This window comes from Hyaena hyaena, unplaced genomic scaffold (genome assembly GCF_003009895.1).
Source record: "Hyaena hyaena isolate Hyena2069 unplaced genomic scaffold, ASM300989v1 scaffold_8, whole genome shotgun sequence".
Lineage (NCBI taxonomy): Eukaryota > Metazoa > Chordata > Mammalia > Carnivora > Hyaenidae > Hyaena > Hyaena hyaena.
In genome coordinates, this window is record NW_024080640.1 from 1,512,961 (window position 1) to 1,530,838 (window position 17,878).

Genomic DNA, 17,878 nt, shown 5'->3' on the forward strand with positions numbered 1-17,878 from the left:
ATTTATGGCAGCTTCAAAAACATGAGCTGAAGAATAAGTTCACTTTTCCTTGAGTCTGGCAGGAATAGTGGGACTGCAATCAGAATGTGCTTATTCTGAAATTTTTCTAGATTAAACCTGTTTCCTGGACATAAGTGTTAATATCCCCTCCCCCCGACACACACACACACACACACCGCAGCCAAAATAAAAAATAAATCTGGTCAGTGTCAGGACTTCTCCGTCTTCTTGGCTTTCAGAAGTTATTCACCTCCAAATTCTGTTCCCTGGGATTTTGTGATGATAATTTCCTATTCTTGACATAACATATATGTTACCCACTCTCTCTTTCTCCTGTAATAACAAAATTGCTGTGATAGCCATCCAGTCAGTTTAAAAAAAAATCAGGTAATTCATTTCTAAATTGGAACTTGTTTCTTTCTAATCAGCCATGTAATGTATTACAGACATCACTCTCAGCATTGGCTACAGAAGTGATTTAATGCTGGGTTTTAATGACTCCTTCATTAATCCTGGTATTCCGGGATTTATCACTCACTGGCCTTTGACCATTGGAAATAATGAAAACTTTGATTTCATGCATATTGGATAACACTGGACCGTTGCCGCCGAAGCCATGAATCTTTGCCTCTGCAGTGGCATGTGTGATTGGGAGTGCCGTGGATGGGTGACTGCTCTCCCAGGCCGGGCACTGCTGCTAAAGGGGGAGCGCCCTCTGTCTTTGTTGGCTCAGGTGACCTCTTCCCAGGCCCGCTGGATTTGAAGTACGAGTCAGCTCTGATAGCTTCATCTGCTGGAAAGGTCTCTTGACTTGTGAAGTCAGGCTCACCCACCCTTTCAGCTCTTTCCTGAAAGATCCTTGCTTGAGGAATGTGTGTCTTAATGTACGCAACTTAGAACATTTTTTTTCTTCTAGTAAAATAAATTTCGTTTCTTTCACACAACAGCCTCATGAGGTGACATTCATGGTGCTGTAAGTCCAGCTTTCCATATGATGCTTCTCTGCGCTGATTGCTGCTGCTCCTGCTGCAGAGAGGACAGTGTTGGTTGCTTTCCTTACTCTAAATGGTAGCGCTGTGAATGTTGCCTAGAAGAGAGGGGCTCATTTGTATACTGTGCGTCTTGGGGCTAGAGTGAAATACCCTAAGTAAATGTCAGGTGTGCCCCCACCCCCACGCCAGTGCTCAGGAGAGAGGAAGTCACCACTTTAAACTGCTCAGAGGCTCATGTGTTACCCAGTGCTTCCTCTGTTTATTTTGAACTTGTCATTGAGCTTGATAAAACCTCAGACAGTGCCACATGAAGATTGCATGGCAGGATTAATAACATGGAGCCAATTTTTTTTACAGGATATAACACTTATCTGTTATCATACAGATCATACAGAACACTTATCATACTCTGCTGAGTATGTCCCCTTAACTGCAAGTGCTGGGTGTCATAGGAAGTGACCTTATTTTTTTTAAGTAGGCTCCATGTCCATTGTTGGGCTCGAATTCACAACCCTGAGATCAAAAGTTGCATGCTATACTGATTGAGCCAGTCAGGTGCTCTAGGAAATGACCTTTTAAAGTTCTCCTGTGGACACCTGGGTGATGCAGTGGGTTAAGCATCCGACTCTTGATCTACACTCAGGTCATGATCTCACAGTTCTTGAGTTCGAGCCCTAAGTTGGGCTTTGCACAGACAACACAGAGCCTGCTTGAGATTCTCTTTCTCTCTCCCTCTCTGTTCCTTCTCGCTCTGCTCTCTCTTTCTCTCAAAATAAATAAACTTAAAAAAATAACAAAGTTCTCCTTTAAAAGGGGCACCTGGGTGGCTTAGTTGGTTAACCATTCAACTCTTGGTCTCAGCTTGTCCTGACCTTAGGGTCCTGAGTTCAAGCCTTGTGTGGGCCTAGCATGGAGCCTATTTTAAAAAAAAAAAAAAAAAAAAAAAAAGTTCCCCTAAAAAGGCAGTACTCTAAGGCAGGAGTGGCAAACCTTTTCTGTACAGGACCAGATAGTAAATATTTTAGCCTTGAAACCCATGTGGTCTGTGTTGTAACTCTTTGACTCTACCTTTGCAGTGCTTAAAAAAAAAAAAAAAAAAACAAAAACAACCACAGACAATATGCAAACAAATGGGTGAGGCTATGTTCCAATAAAACCTTAATTAAAAACACACTATGAGTCTGCAGCCCTTATTCTAGGGACTCATGCTATGGACAAATGAATAGATGCCTATAGAACAAGAGATAAAATCAGGCATACAAATGTTGGTGAAAATGAACCCTTGTGACTTAAGGAAAGTATTTCTGATAGTAGCATCATACATAGATGCCAAAACTGTTACGTGTAAAATTTTTAAGATGGAGGAGAAATTGAAAGAAAACTCTCTCCAAAGGTGGCTCTAATGATGCAGCATTCTGTATTGCATACACTTATAGAGAGTATAGCTTGAGGACAGATATTTTTGAAATGTGTTTTAAACAATACTTCTAGATTAATAAATGTTTTAAATAAATGTCTGATGATTTCACTTATATCCAAAGAGTTATATGTTCAAAATGAACAAGAAACTCTTCCCACCTTCCCTACCGCCTGGAAACCTGATGTCCCTTTAAGTGCAACTGCATCTCTTGTGAGGTTTTCTCTTGACCCCTACCAGAAGCTCACTTTCAGAGGAAATGCTGGTTTTGGAAGCTGTTTTCAATATAATCTTTTGGTTTTTCACTTCCTTCTAATTGAACTGTCTCTACACCAGTCACTGGCGATAGAACAATTTACTTCCTCTGTTTGGTGGCACAGGCAGCTCTCTATTGTACTTCTAATTGATTGTGTTTTTCCAGTTACTTGGTCCTATGAGCATGTCCTTGTTTTTCTAGATGTCTGTGTGCCATTTTTTGTATAATGCTACCATGAGTCTGTCTAGAACACCTGAATTTGTAAAAACAGCAGAGTCTTTCCTGTTAGTATTATATTATTTGCTACCCATTTAACTTTATGATTTCTTTCTTTTTGCCTTTCTCCCTTTTGTCACTGTCCCCAGATCAGCCCTGACTTGACCATATGTCTTTCCTCTTGAAATTTTCAACCTAATCTAGTTCAAGGAAACACTCCCCTGCGTAGTAGTTTTGCCAGTCTCCTAGAGACAGATTTTCTTTTTGTTCAGCATGCCCCCTTTCAGATGCATCTGGAATAACAGCTGTATTCCCACTCTTGAATAAAATATTTTAGGAAAGCATCTCATGGTAAAGCACCTGGACTCTTAAGCAAGATTGGGGGTAAACTCCAAATCAGATCCATCACCAGCAGGGTGGGAGGATCAGTTTTTATGGGGTGGAGAAAGACCACACGAATAAGGATATGACTGAACTGGTGTTAGAGGCATGCCATTTGTATCTGTTAAATGTAAGGGATTAGATAATCTGTCATTATGCTAATTCTGGGTAACAGATGGTGGAGAGTTCTGCATCTCAACAGCAGTATTCACCATGGGGGAAATTAGCTTGCACCCAAATCAGCAGTCAGGCAGGAATTCCATTGAGAGATGAACACTACTGGTGATTACATTAGCGTGTCCCTCTAAGGACATCCGCACACATGCTGGCTTTCTTGAATTTCTTTGTAGTTTACTTATCCTTGCCCATTGCCCTTTGGAGGTTACCAGACCTCTTTGCTCCTATCTGTAAAGGATTGAAGGTGGTTTCTCTCCATTTGGTTAATTTAAGATCAAGATTAGAAGTAGGTTGGGTAACTGTCGCTCAAAGGATTAGTGTTTTGCATATTTCTTCAGAGGTAAGATGTCATACAGCTGTTGAAAACAATGTTGATTGTCAGACAGCTCTAAGGGTCCATCTTGATCCTGCTGGTTTTTTTCTCTGTAAATGATTTCCCTTCAGTATTTTGTTAATGCAGAGCTTTGATGATTATCAACTTTCTCTTTGCTTATCCCTCCTCCTAACTTACCATATACCTGCTTTCCGTTACCATTTGTATGTCCTACTTTCATCTCAAAACTATTATGTTTAATACTATTGTTGATTAAAACTGGTGGCTTTCAAACTTGTGTGCCCTGGAATCACCTGTGTAGCTTATTAAAAAGGCACTCCAGGCAGTGGGGCAAACCCAGATTTTGTAGTGCTCACTAAAGTACCGTCTTCTTTCAGGTGATTTTATTTCTTTTCATATCAGTCTGTGACGTAGTGAGCTTGGACAGAAGCCAAGAATTAGACTAGGATCATTGTGAAGAATTGTCCAGGTTGATTGGACAGCTGTCCGAATTGATCACTGCTCATACGGGGTGTAGTTGCAGATGTGCTTTAAATAAGCATGGTCATTGAGGTTTGTTTGACTTTTTTTTTAAATGTTTTATTTTTTCTGAGAGAGGGAGAGAGAGAGAGAGAGGAAGCAAGCAGGAGAGGGTCAGAGAGGGAGGGAAACACAGAATCCAAAACAGCCTCCAGGCTCTGAGCTGGCTATCAGCACAGAGCCTGATGCGGGGCTGGAACCCATGAACCGTGAGATCATGACCTGAGCCCAAGTCGGACGCTTTAACGACTGAGCCACCCAGGCGTCCCACACATGGTCATTGAGGTTTAATGGGTCGGTAAACTGGATTATGCGCCTTTGTTCAAAAAGGGGAGCAAACATTTTGGATTGGGATGCCCAAAAGTTGGGGGCAAGTCAGGGGCAAGCCATCCATAGCTTCAGTTCTCACTGGAGCTGAAATAACTGAGGATGTTTGATCCTGCCTTGGTGACTTTTGGGGGCTTGGGAGAAACAGTTTAATTAGGAAGGTAGGGTGGATTAGTTTATTTGTTAACAAATTCCCTTTCCTATTCAGTTCTTTCCTTTTCCTATTTACTTTTGCCCTCATTCTACTCCTTGTACTCAACAACTCAGACCTAAATCAATTCAGTAGCCTTCTCGATGAGCCTTTTCTAACTGCAGTTTTCCCATCTCCATTTCTTCCTGCATAATGCTGCTGGCTTAATTTTACAAAAATGCTGTTTTCATGTTAGTTCACCACAATAAGCTATTTTAGATTTCATAGCTATCTTCAGTCAAGCCCCCTACTCTCTTCTCTTGCTCCTCATACTCAACAGACAGCCTTGTTCCTACTTTCTGGAGAAAACATGGCCTTATTTAGAAAATGCCTTAGACTTACTCTCTCGGCTGCAAACTTGTCTTCCCCCTGCTTGCTTTCTTACCTCCTGCCTTCCCATCTCCGTGGCAGATTTCAGCCTCTTTCTTTTCAAACTAATTTTTCTGCATACATGCTCTTAATTCTCTCTTTTAGTTTCCTTAGGGATTATGTGCTATCAGTTAGCCCCTTTCTTTTTAACTAATTTTTTAAAATTGTCCTCCAATCCTCTCTCTTTATTATAGCAACCTTTCTCCTTCTCTTCATAGCCAAGTTAATTAAAATTAAAAGAGTTAGAAGAAATTTTAATTCTGCCTCCATTTCCTCTTCATTCCTTTACCATCTGCTCTGACCCTTCCAAATCATTGAAGCCGAGCTTACGTAGGAGACCAATGTTTCCCTCAAGGACACTTCTCAATCCTTGCTTGTACTTTATCTCTGCAGTACTTCAAATGTACCACAATCTTTTCTTTTTAGTAAGTTCAAGTTCTATTGACTTTTTCTTTAACTTTTATTTTGAAGTAATTATATATTCACAGAAGTTGCAACAGTAGTACAGAGATCCATCCCATGGACCCTTCAGCTAGCAGGCCTCCTGCAAAGATTATATCTTACATAATTATAGGAAAATAATCAAAGCCAGGAGTGTGGCATCAGTGCAGTGTGTGTATCCCTAACCTTTTATCACATGTGTAGATCCATGTGCCCACCATCACAATCAAGACAGAAAACTATTCAGTTATCAGAACGATCTCCCTTGTTCTACTACCACACCTTTCCCCTCCCAATATCCGTGACAGCCAGTAATCCATTTTCCATCTCTGTGATTTTGTAATTTCAAGAACATTATATAAATAGAATCATACAGTGTGTAATCCATTGAGGCTGACCATTTTCATTTAGCACAATGCCCTTGAGAGCCATCTGAGTGGTGTGTAGCAGTAGTTTTTCCAGTCTGTATATGAAACTGGGGGCAGGTTGTCATAGTGGAAGGATGCCTGTTTTATGACTTGATACTTGAGTTCTAGTCCAAGTCAGTCACTAAATACTTTATAATGTCTCTGAACCTCAAATTAGCAGTCTGTAAAATGAGGGACTTGGAGTAGGACCCTAAGACTCTTTTAGCTCTAACCTCTGTGATTATAGTGAATGAAGTATTTCGGGTATTTACTTATATCTCTAGTAATGAAGTCTACCTCTCTTATTAATATTTACTGTGCAATAATCTTCTATAATCTCAAAAGGGCTACTAAAGAAACATCTTATAATTGTTTTATTGACGTGTTGCTGCTACTTACATTACTCCTATAAGTCTGATAGGTCAAAATAGTACTTGGCAAACTATGAAAATGTAAGGGTGAATCTGATTTTTTTTTTCTGCTGTGTTCAGTGATAAGATCAGTAATAAACCTACTCTGCATAATCTAGTGAGCCACAGAGGTGCAAGACATGTAATAAATTCCTGTTAAATGACAGCTCTACTCTTGAATCAGTTCTTTGAACACATTTCTATTAATGAGTTAAGTCAGTTAGTTGCCACTAAGTACTTCACTGAAGTAAAAGGAATTAGGCAGTGAAGAATCCAAGAGTTTGGACTTTAGTTTCCTTAATAGAAAATCTAGCATATAAGGGCTCCTGAGTGGCTCAGCTCAGGTCATGATCTTACCATTCATGAGTTCAAGCCCCACGCCGGGTGCCGTGCTGACAGCTCAGAGCCTGGAGCTCCTTCGTATTCTGTGTCTCCCTCTCTCTCTGCCACTCCCCTTCTCACACCTTCTCTCTCTCTCTAAAAACTAAACAAACATAAAAAAGAAAGAAAGAAAATCTACCATATATCTTTCTTTGCTCATCTCTATCCCCTCTTTTAATACACTTGAACATTTGAGTAATGCAATATATCTTTTTTTAAATGTTTATTTATTTTGGAGAGGGAGAGAAAGAAAACACAGTAGTAGAGGGGTAGAGAAAGAGGGAGACACAGAATCCTAAGCAGGCTTTAGGCTCTGAGCTATCAGCACAGAGCTGGACACAGGGCTCAAACCCATGAACTGAGATCATGACCTGAGCCAAAGTTGAACGCTTAACCAACTGAGCCACCCAGGTGCCCCAGTAACATATTATATCTTAAAGAAATAGTGGACATTAAAGTGTTGAACAGAATAATATTTGTCAGGAACAAGTAAATATTTGTCGAGCATAAATAAATTTGTGAAGCAGCCTGGCCTCCCATCCTTTACCACCACTGTGTGTGTGCCCAGAAAGAATAGGGTTCTTCCAGACCCCGTAGAAAGAGTGGAAGGAATTGTGTCTGCTGCTACAGTGCTCCACAAACCATAACCAGAAATGTGTACAAGCATACTTCATGCTTATATATTTCCTGAAATGATACACAATCTACATTGCCTTGAATATTATCAGCTAGTGCTATATAAAAATTCTGGTAGAAAGATAAAGCTGTTAAAGAATATGTATGACTATTGATCAGTAAATGGTAGCTCATTTTTAAATTATGTCTAGCTCACATACACTCCATCTAGTCTCATCTACTTCCTTATTTTATAGATACAGAAACTGGTGCAGGCTTAGCTCCTTTACAAGAGTTTAAACAGCCGGAGAGCTGGGGTAAGAACCCAGATCCTCTGCCCTGAATCACTGCTCTGTGCCATGAGTTCTTTATGAAACAAGCTCATAATTGCTCTCTATGGCCACAAAGGCCTGGAGGAAGTGAGAAACATTAAGTGGCTTTCACTATTGAAGAATAAATAAAAATGCTGTGTGTAACCTCTCAGAGAATTGATCAACATTTATGCTTAACATTTCTTTTTTGCGATATTCATGTTTTACTGTGTTATCCTGTGTCTTCACTCATTTTTTAGAATTTAGATGAAGTTTTTTTTACTGTGTTATCCTGTCTCTTCACTCATTTTTTATAATTAAGATGAAGATTTTTTGCCCTATGAAAGTGTTGACATGAGATAATGTCTTGTGTTAGACCCTCCCTTTAAAAAAAAAACAAAAAAAAAACTCAGCCACACTGTGAATGTCTTTTTTAGAAAGTCAGTATCCTCTTGTGTGCATTTTGGAAAGCAAACAGACCAAATAAACTAAGCTAAAATGGAATGATTATAGTTTCTAATGATAGGAAATTTTGGACTTGGTAAGCATTTTACCACCTCTAATTTTTTTTTTCTTTCATTAAAATGAATGTAGTTGGGACATCATTTTTGTTAGGAACTCAAATGAGGGCGTCTGGGTGACTCAGTATGTTAAGCGTCCAACTTCGGCTCAGGTCATGATCTCCTGGTTCGTGGGTTTGAGCCCCACGTCGGGCTCTGTGCTGACAGCCAGCTCAGAGCCTGGAGACTGTTTCAGATTCTGTATCTCCCTCTCTCTCTGACCCTCCCCTGCTCACGCTGTCTGTCTCTATCTCCCTCTCTCTCTCTCTCTTAGGGAGGGGGAAAAAAACATTAGAAAAAGAAACTCAAATGCAGTAACTAGTAGAATATGTCTTTCACTAACAGCCGACCTACTTTACAATTACTCGTGTTCATTCATTTTTAGAAGCACTTATAATTGATCCCTGCCCCTAAATGTAGTAAAACCTTTATAACAACATAGATCATGTTTTCTTGACATTAAAATATTCACTCTTCATATAATATGTGTAGCTTTAATATGTTTTTGGACATCCTAAACTAACTTTTATTCTTCTCCCAGTGGCTGTATCCTCATTCCATCCATACTTCACCTCTCATCTTCTCCTGCACTTCTATTTTCCTTAGCAAGGTGACTGGAATTGTAGGGGTACAGGTTGTTTGGGGAACCTTAGAGACAATCAGATATTCAGGTGCAGATCACATCAATAAGTCCTTACCCAGCTAGTAGTGGGAGCAAGATAGAGTCATCTTCCCTTACACTAAGTACCTAAGCAAAAAGTTACAGATGACTGCTGCCCCACCACCTGCCTTGTACCCTGTGAGGGAGTGACATTTGGATGATACAGTGGGACTCTGGGAAGAGAGCACCTTGTACGGCCTTTGTTGGGCCTTCAGATTTCTGCAAGCCTTAGTACACCACCTACCTCTCATTCTAGGCTTTGGCTCCCAGGTTTCCTTGTTTAGAGGATACTGTGACCTGTGTCATGCTTAGGGACTTTGTCTTTAAACTCTTGGAAATGCAACTTCATGATGTCAGTTAAATCCATTATGATGCTATTGGTTACAAGGAACAACAATAAGTTGTCTTAAAGAAGAAGAATATAGGTTGGGAAGTTATGAGGAGCTAAGAAAACTGACCTAAGGCCAGAGCATCAGACTTGGATAATAGATGGATATCAGGGCAGCTCCAAAGGGTCAAGAAACAGGATAGTCTTTACTTTGGTGCAATGTGGCTTGGACACCATTGTAAATGAATTCTGATTGCCTCCTCTCCTTTGTGTCACTCCCAAGGCAGGAGCATTTAACTGACAGAGCCATTGTCAGTGTGTCCATGCGCTCGCTGCTACAGACAGAGTAGGCATCTGATGATTTTCAACTTTCATGGTAGAGAGCTCCAACAGTGGTATATTGCCCTCTGTTAAAAGGGGCTTGCCAATTGTCTAACGTGTGTAAAGACCATGCACATAAGTATGGAGTGACTATGATCATCACTTGTAGCAGGACCTCTTCTGGGTCAGTGAATTAATTAATTAATGAGTCCACAACAATGGTAGGGGAAGGAGCCCCCTGAGTGACTATACACATTCAGTTAATGCCCCCCACCATTACGGAGGGAGTGACGTTTGAGGATACTCTCACTACACACCTCTGCCCATGCCTCCCACACTGCTCTTTTGCAAAATGTTCAATTCTCAAGGGAAAGGGGAGCATAGAAATAAGAGGATGAAGAAAGCATACTTAGGTTTACAATGTGCATTTTTACCTTGTGTTGGAATATATATTGAGAGAAAAGTCATCACACATTTTTGAATCATTTCTCCCTGTCCCCCGAAAAAGTCCTCCAAAGCCTGGAAGACAATTATTATTATACTTAATTCTAATTGTTATAATTAAATGTTTAGTATGTATTTAGGCTAACATTAGTAATAGAGTGATCAATTTATAATATTTGGCTAGATTTTTTTTTGATGTTCTGATAAGTCTTTAATGTATTAAGGGTATCTTGGATAATTCACGAACACAAAACACATGTTCCTATTTTGTGGAATTTTTAAATGACACCAATATAATAATGGGAAATAGGCTGAGAAGCCGAAGGATCTTAGATGCCCATAGTGGTGGTGTCACTTTCTGCGTTTCTTTAGACAACCCATTTAAACATGTTCAGTTTTTGTCTGGGTCTGTCTTCATCTGTTTTTTTATTAAGTATCTACTAAGTGTTTCATTTTTGTTTTATTTTTTTGTTTTTTTCTGGTTTTTAATTATTAATTTTCGAGAGAGAGACAGAGCATGAGCAGGGGAGGGGCAGAGAGAGGGAGACACAGAATCTAAAGCAGGCTCCAGGCTCTGAGCTAGCTGTCAGCACAGAGCCCTATGCGGGGCTTAAACCCATGAACCGTGAGATCATGACCTGAGTGAAGTCGGACACTTAACCAACTGAGCCACCCAGGCACCCCAGTATTTGGCTCATTTTGATCTGGTAAGGAATATGATCTAGTTAGGAAGACCAGATGCGTATGCAAAGGAAGAAAATAAGATACAGTGAGGCAAAGATGAGTGCAGAGTGAGTGAGTGGTGCAGCCAACAGCATATAGACGGGAGAATGGAAGCCACTTGCTGGGTAGCTAAATAGACTAAGATTGAGCAGAAGTTTGAAAGGCATTTATGGAATAGGTTTAGAGAGATATATGAGGGCTCTGTTGCAGAATGCCTTTAAAAGTCTGTTACTCTAATTTGTGGTACTGTTTAGTCAAAGGAAAACTGGAACTGGAATAAAAAATCTGCCTTCTAATCGTGGCTCTGACACTTAGAAACAGGATTGCTTGTGGTAAATCTGAAACTGTTTGCTGTTTATACATATCATCTCTGCACTGCAAGCAGAAGTAAATTAACGTGTGTTAAAGGCCTATCCGATAGCAAACTCCCAGTTGATGTTCATTAAATCTGAAATTATCTTTTGAGTGAAAATCAAAGAAATAGTTCTGTCATCTGATGCTTCTAGCATGAGGTGTGAGTAAGGTTGTTAGCAGCGTCCTTTTCATCACGGAAATGCCAGTTCTCTGTGCATAGTAGCTTTTCTTGGTTACAACTTGTTGCTTATGACCTTTATAAACTTTCTGCACCTCATGTCTCTCACCTGCAAAATAGGGTTGATGAGAGTTCCTAACCCATCAGGATTTTGTGACCATGAAGTGGATTTAATAAATGCGTAAAGTGTCTTAGGATAGTACTAAAAAAGAGTCCATTTCCCCTCTTTCCCTCTAACTACTTTTCTTATCCCCCTCCTCCTCCTTTCTTCTCTTTTTCTGTGTCCCCCTTCTCTCCTTCCCCTCCATTATCATATATGATAACTTAATGTTGTCTCTGTGTTGGAAAATTTCAAACAAAAGCTCTCTTAGGATTGTGGTGGATTTGGGAATGAGGATTATTGGCCAGACCAATTCTTTTAGAGGCTTCAGCGCACAGTGCTTGGAATTGGTGGGCATTGCAAGGACAGTGAGCAGGGGATGGTGATTCAAGTGGCCCAGGTGAGAGGCAGTGAGAGCCGCAACTGGGGTAGAAAGAAAGAAAGAGAGCATTCATGAAACATTGGAGATTTGAGTTCAAAGTTTTGACAACTAATTTTATGTGGAAATAAAAGACAGCAGGCTGAGGGGACTAGGATTATGATGGCCCTCCAGTTGGAGACGTTAGGAGAATGAGCTGATCGAGTAGATTTTAGAAAAGCTTAATCTGGGGAAGGGAGTGTTATTTTTGAAATGCTGAGTTTTACATGGTGATGAATCATACGAATTCACATGTCCTGCAGAGAGTTGGAAATGTAACTGCATGGCATATTTAGCATTGAGGGGACCAGTTTGGCTGGACTGGGAGTACATATTTGTTCGACAGTTTACTTTCTTCAAACTAGATCCAACATTTAATTGCTTAATTGTTTTTGAAGGGTCTGTTTATCTCCTGGGAAAGAAGCATCTTGTCTGATAGAGGGAGACTTCAGAAAAGTCCATGCATATAGTTTCTGTCTATTAAACAGACATTTTCTTCTTGACTGTTTTTCTTCTGTCCTACTTTGATGGTTACAGTTTGGGAAAAATATTAGATATTTAAGGGTGGACATCATTTCATTGCCACTTATATTTAATATGCTCCTCATACATCATCCAAGGTTCCTCATTGTCCTGACTTACTCAGATATGACTGGTAAGTGCAATGATACTCAGAGGAGCTGGCATAATAGAGGATAAAACCACAGTTTTCCTTGTCTTATAAAGCCATAACCATGATATTGCTGAATGCATGAAACTATCGTGTAAGAGGTGGCAATCAGATGACAGTACTGCAGAAATCCCGGAGGGCAGAATAAAATTGTCTATTTAGTAAGCATAACTATTTTATGTAACTCTTTGATGTTATGCTTTTTCCCCGTCTCCTTTTCTAAATCACTTTGACCCATATTTTTCAACACTCTTCTCTCCACTAGCCAGAGTTATAAAGTGGGTTACATGTTTAATTCTATGGCTTCCAAGTATGTTTCTGTTGTATTTTCCTGTCTATTAGTTGTTCTTTCAGGAGATTGAGAGTCGGTATGATCTTGTGTAGGGCCTGAGTGGAAATAAGGCAATGGGCGTGATAAGTCTTAGAGACATGTTGAAGTAGAGAATTACCTCTTCTTGACCCCCACTTTTCAAACCCTTGTCCCTAGATAGCTTTGCTTTTTTTCTTCCTAAACCAAAGAGCACTGTTGGTTGCTCATTGAGACATGGCTGAAGCTCAAGAGGCTTTTGTCAGTGCTCAGGAGTAAGCCTGTTCTTAGTAATGATGTTCTGATGGATGTGTGCTGTGGGGGTTCAAGGACTTAACTGTCTACAAAACAATAATTTATTCACGGAATGATCTTTGTTCTTTTTCTTTCCCCTCCATCTTCCATTTCTCCTTCCCTCCCTTCTTCCCTTCCTCCTCTCTTGTGGGTCTTTCTTCCTGCCAGTCTTGTTTACGGACCTTCTTTGGTTTCATTTGAATTGTGTATCCTTTTGAATTCTTCAGATGGAAGTAGGTCTCTATCAGTGTTCACTCTTTCCTTCCACATCCTCCTCCCCCTGAGGAAGAATGATTAGGATTCATTAAAGTACAAAGAGAAGACCATCATTCTCAAGAGTTCTTGATTTTCATATCTCAACTCTAGTCTTTAGAAAATGCTCTCATCGACAGAATAGTTGTGTTTAGAACCTGTACATATTCTGAATGCTCATTAAATTTGAACTAAAACTTATGAGAGAGCTTTTTTCAGAACACTGGGTTGTTTTGCTTGTTTTGCTTCTAGGGTGTTTGGATCAGTCCCATTCCCTACTTGGTTGTTCTTGTCTTACTTGCTTCTCTGTAGGTCACACTGTGTGTTATGTTCCATATAACCACAGCTGGGTTGGTGGATCTCAGGAGTCTGGACCAAGGATGTCATATCCGAAGACTTATTATAGCCCATGATAATGATTGCTTTTCTCCCTCATTTCACCCTAGTCTCTGGCTAAACCTGTCTGTGGGACATCAAGGCATTTGAATCTTCATTTTCAATTTGTGTCGTGAATTCTGAGAAAGTCTCTAGCCATTTTTCAGATCCTTTGGTGGTCATCCTTGGTAACAGGACTTTTTAAACAGAAAAGGGAGCCTTTGAGAGTAAAAAGATCTTAAAAATCCATTTTAGTTATTTTTAGAATTACATTAGGTCAAAGGGGGAGTGAAAAATTAGGGACTATGGTAGGAGAGAGATTTGATAAATTTATAAAGGATGTTGTGCCACCTCAGATGTTTCTAATTATTGATGCTTCTAAAACAGAATCTCCTGTCCACATATGCTGGTTGGTTATGTGGGAAGTGCCTCCTGGCTGTATTTTAAGGAAGATGTGGATCATTGTTCCAGATTCATGGGACCTCAGTCTCTGGAGATTGGAGCATGAAGGACTCTGGGTGCAGGGGACAGTGCGTGATCCCCTGGAGACTTTCTTGAGTTTTCAGAAGCTACTTGTTGCTCCGTAAAGACTTTTTCCTAGTTTGAGGCCTGGTTGAAAAACAGTAACATGATAAAAGAGACCTATTCATTGCCCATTGTCTGTAGATGCCTCTCATCTAGAATTTCACTCTTGCCCTTTATAGCCTTATTTTGTCAGCCTGTAAAAACTAAGTCTGTCTCAAGTCTGAAATTGTCAGGTTCCTGCCTCAAAGGACATAGATATTAGAGGTCTTAGTGTGAACTTGTAAAGAAGATCTAAAGGGAGCCTGGCTTTTGGGCCTGTTAGCCATTAATCATTTCTCCCACTTCTGCACTCTTTTAGAGTGGAGAGCCAACCATAGGATTAAAGGTGGATCTAATATTCTGAAGAAAACAGCTTTCTCTTCCTTGCTGCTTTCTGCCTCTTTGTTAAATCCTGTGGTGACCTCTCCTCCTTCCTTTTCTCTTACTTATTTGCAAAGAAAGATGTCAGCACCCTTTAGCTTCTTCTCTGTGGTTCAGCCCCACAGTAGAACATCCCTGTGTAGCTGAGGCAAAGTGAGATGTGCCATCTGGTATGTTAGAAATCAATACTGGAACCCTGTCAGCTGGGGACCTCCATCCCAGCACTTGTGAGAAAGCCTCTCTTTATGGCATAGGTGCAGCCAGTATGAAAAGGATGTGAAGGCAGCTTTTTGGCTTTAAGACATTGGAGTCTTTGAGGGTCATGGGTGACAGGGAGCCAGGCTACATGCCTGATGTCTTGTTGGACCCATGTTCTCACAGTGAATAGCCATGGCCTGCACGTTGTGCTCAGTTTATGAGATTTGTCTACAGGGCCTTGAAGGTACTGTAAACATTGTATGAAAAAATGTGTGCGTGTGTGTGTGTGTGTGTGTGTATGTGTGTGTGCGTGCATGCACACATGTGAAAAACGAACCTCTGATACAGACATTGTGACTTTTGTAAATGAATTGAGCTGTTGATTATCTTTCAACCCTTTCTTTAGCCTTGACTAGATATGGTGTAGAGCCATTTCTTTATAGGCTGACATTCTGAATATGTGTCCACATGTATGTTTGCTTTGAGGAAAATATTCTACTTTTGCAATCACCATGGACAGCTCAGTGACTGATAAATGTAGATGGTATTCTAAGTGGGAAATGTTAAGCTCCAACAGCTAGATGAAGATCCCTGAGCCCTAGCCATTGAGAGTTATTTGTTAATCCCTGTTCAGATGGAGAATGTAGCAGGTGGGGGGCGGGGGCATCCATGCATGTGTGCAAGTGTGTGTAATGGTATTACTCTCTGTGCCCACTCTTGAAATACTTATCCGTGTAAACTCAGGTTCTGTTTTAGGGGGTTTTGTTTTATTTATTTAAAAACTATTTTTTACTTTTAGAGAGAGAGCATGAGTGGGGGAGAGGAACTGAGAATAGAGAAAGGGAGGGAGGGAGAGAATGAAGGGGGGAGAGAGAGACAGAGAGAGAGAGAGAGAGAGAGAGAATATCTCAAGCAGGCTCCACACTCAGCACAGAGCTGGATATAGGGCTCAGTCCCATGATCCTGGGATCACGACCTGAGCAAAAATCACAAGCAGATGCTCAACCCACCGAGCCACTCAGGTGCCCCACCCAGGTTCTGTTTTATCAAGTGATGCATTCCCTTTAAGTTAGTTCTACATTTAGGACCAAATCCTGGAAGTCACAGAGTGTGTGAGTGAGACAGTATATATACCAAAGTTTATTCATATAAGTAAAACTGTTAAGGATAATGGAATACAGGTTTCTTGCTGTCAGAAGGAAAGGAAGAAAATGAAAACTGGTGTTGGGGTAGGATTGTAGGTATCTTTGTGAACTCCCGATATATTAGTTCAGGTTCTCTAAAAAGCTGATGCCAAGACAGAATTAGACATGAAGGAGATTAATTGGGGAAAATCCAATTGGGGGAAAATGGGAAGAGACCTGAAAGAGCCTGGGAGTGCCATTAGACTGCAGTACAGGCCTAATCTCTGGCAAAGGGTGGGAGGAAAGGAAGGTTGAATTGCAAAAGTCTAATTGGCCAAGTTCTAAGAGAGTTCTCGTAAAGCCAACAAGGAGTCCTCAAGCCAGAGTTGCCGTCAGAGGAGTCCCACATCTCTCAGTAACAGGCCTGCCTCGGTATCCACTGTGCTCAGGCTATGAGCAGCTGGTGGAAGCATTGCCTTGGCTGGAACAGTGATGGATTTCAGAGCACAGCAGCTGGGACTGTCAGTCAATTACACTTCCTGCAGTCAGAGATCCGAAAGGCACATTTTCATGACTGCCGCACATGGTTTTCAGTAGTTATAGATTGATATAGAAATAAATGTATAGAAATAAAGATGTGAATGTTGGCTATTTAGATAAATGACTAATTTCAGAACTGCAGGAAAATGCACAAGATAAGCTTGGAATATGTCGTTATACCAGAAAGCAAGGAAATGCTCAAGGAATGATGGGGGTGGAGGCATGTCCATAGGAAACAGAACCAGCTTGACATGCCTCCCATTGGCCAAATTGGGAACAATTTCAACATCACAACAAATAATGATAGTAATGGATTATGACTTTAAATGAAATGATATCCCATGACATTATATTGATATAATTAAATAAATGAATAACTTGGGATTTTGAGGGATGAAAATTACATAATTTAAGGGGTCTCCTCAAAAAATATCTGTCAATTATAAAGAGAAAAAGAGTAACCTTACAGTGGAGAAACTGGATCAAGTGATCAACGGGAACATTGTCAGTAAATTATACATTTTGTAGGAAGCCAAGGGAACAATACATCCTTCACTCCTGTGGTATTTCTGCCGAAGCTGCATAACTTGTATCTGATCACAAGAAAACATCAGACAAACCAAAATAACTGACCTGTACTCTTTACAAGTGTCAAGGCCATGGGGTAGCCTAAGAAAGATTAAGGAACTGTTCTGGACTAAGGAGACATGGATCTCCCCCCCCCCCCCTGCAAATATTCTATTGGAATAATTGGCAAAATTTGAGTAGAGTTTGTGGATTAGATGGTAGTAATGTGTCCTTCTGTTCATTTTATTTTTGAGTTTGTAGGAAGATATCCTGGTTTGTAGAAAATGCACACTAAAAATTTTGAGGATGAGGGTATAATCAGTTGGTTACTCTCAAATGGATCAAAGAAGGAGGGTATGTTCTTTATTACAGCGTGTCCAACTTTTCTGTAAGCTTGTTTCAAAATTACACACAATCACACAGCTAAGTAATCAGGGCGATCTTAAACAGTTACCTGACCTATCAATGTCTTGGGGTAGGGGCTAGGCAAAATGTGATCAATTATAAACTACTGTAATTGAAATCTACTTTTGAAGAATCCTCTTCTTGTGTGTGGGCCTAGAACACCTGTTCACTGTGTTGGCAGAATGTAGTACCCCATAGTTTCAAACGTATCTTATATTAGGAAAGTGTGAGCTTTTTGCAACCTGCTTACTGTGAAAGCAAGCGGGCAGGGAAGATGTCAACTACATTGGGACCTTTTGAGAAAGCCTATATGTGCGGCCTGTGTTGCTTGTGTTTGTATCAGGAACACCTGATCACGCCTAATAGTAATG

The 17,878-nt window shown here is 40.4% G+C and overlaps 1 protein-coding gene across 1 annotated transcript in view; it reads left to right on the forward strand.

Annotated features, from left to right (window-relative positions):
* The window catches only part of SND1 (staphylococcal nuclease and tudor domain containing 1), a 409,429-nt gene that overhangs the window by 197,528 nt on the left and 194,023 nt on the right, over window positions 1-17,878 (forward strand). The gene's annotated exons all lie outside the window — the stretch shown is intronic.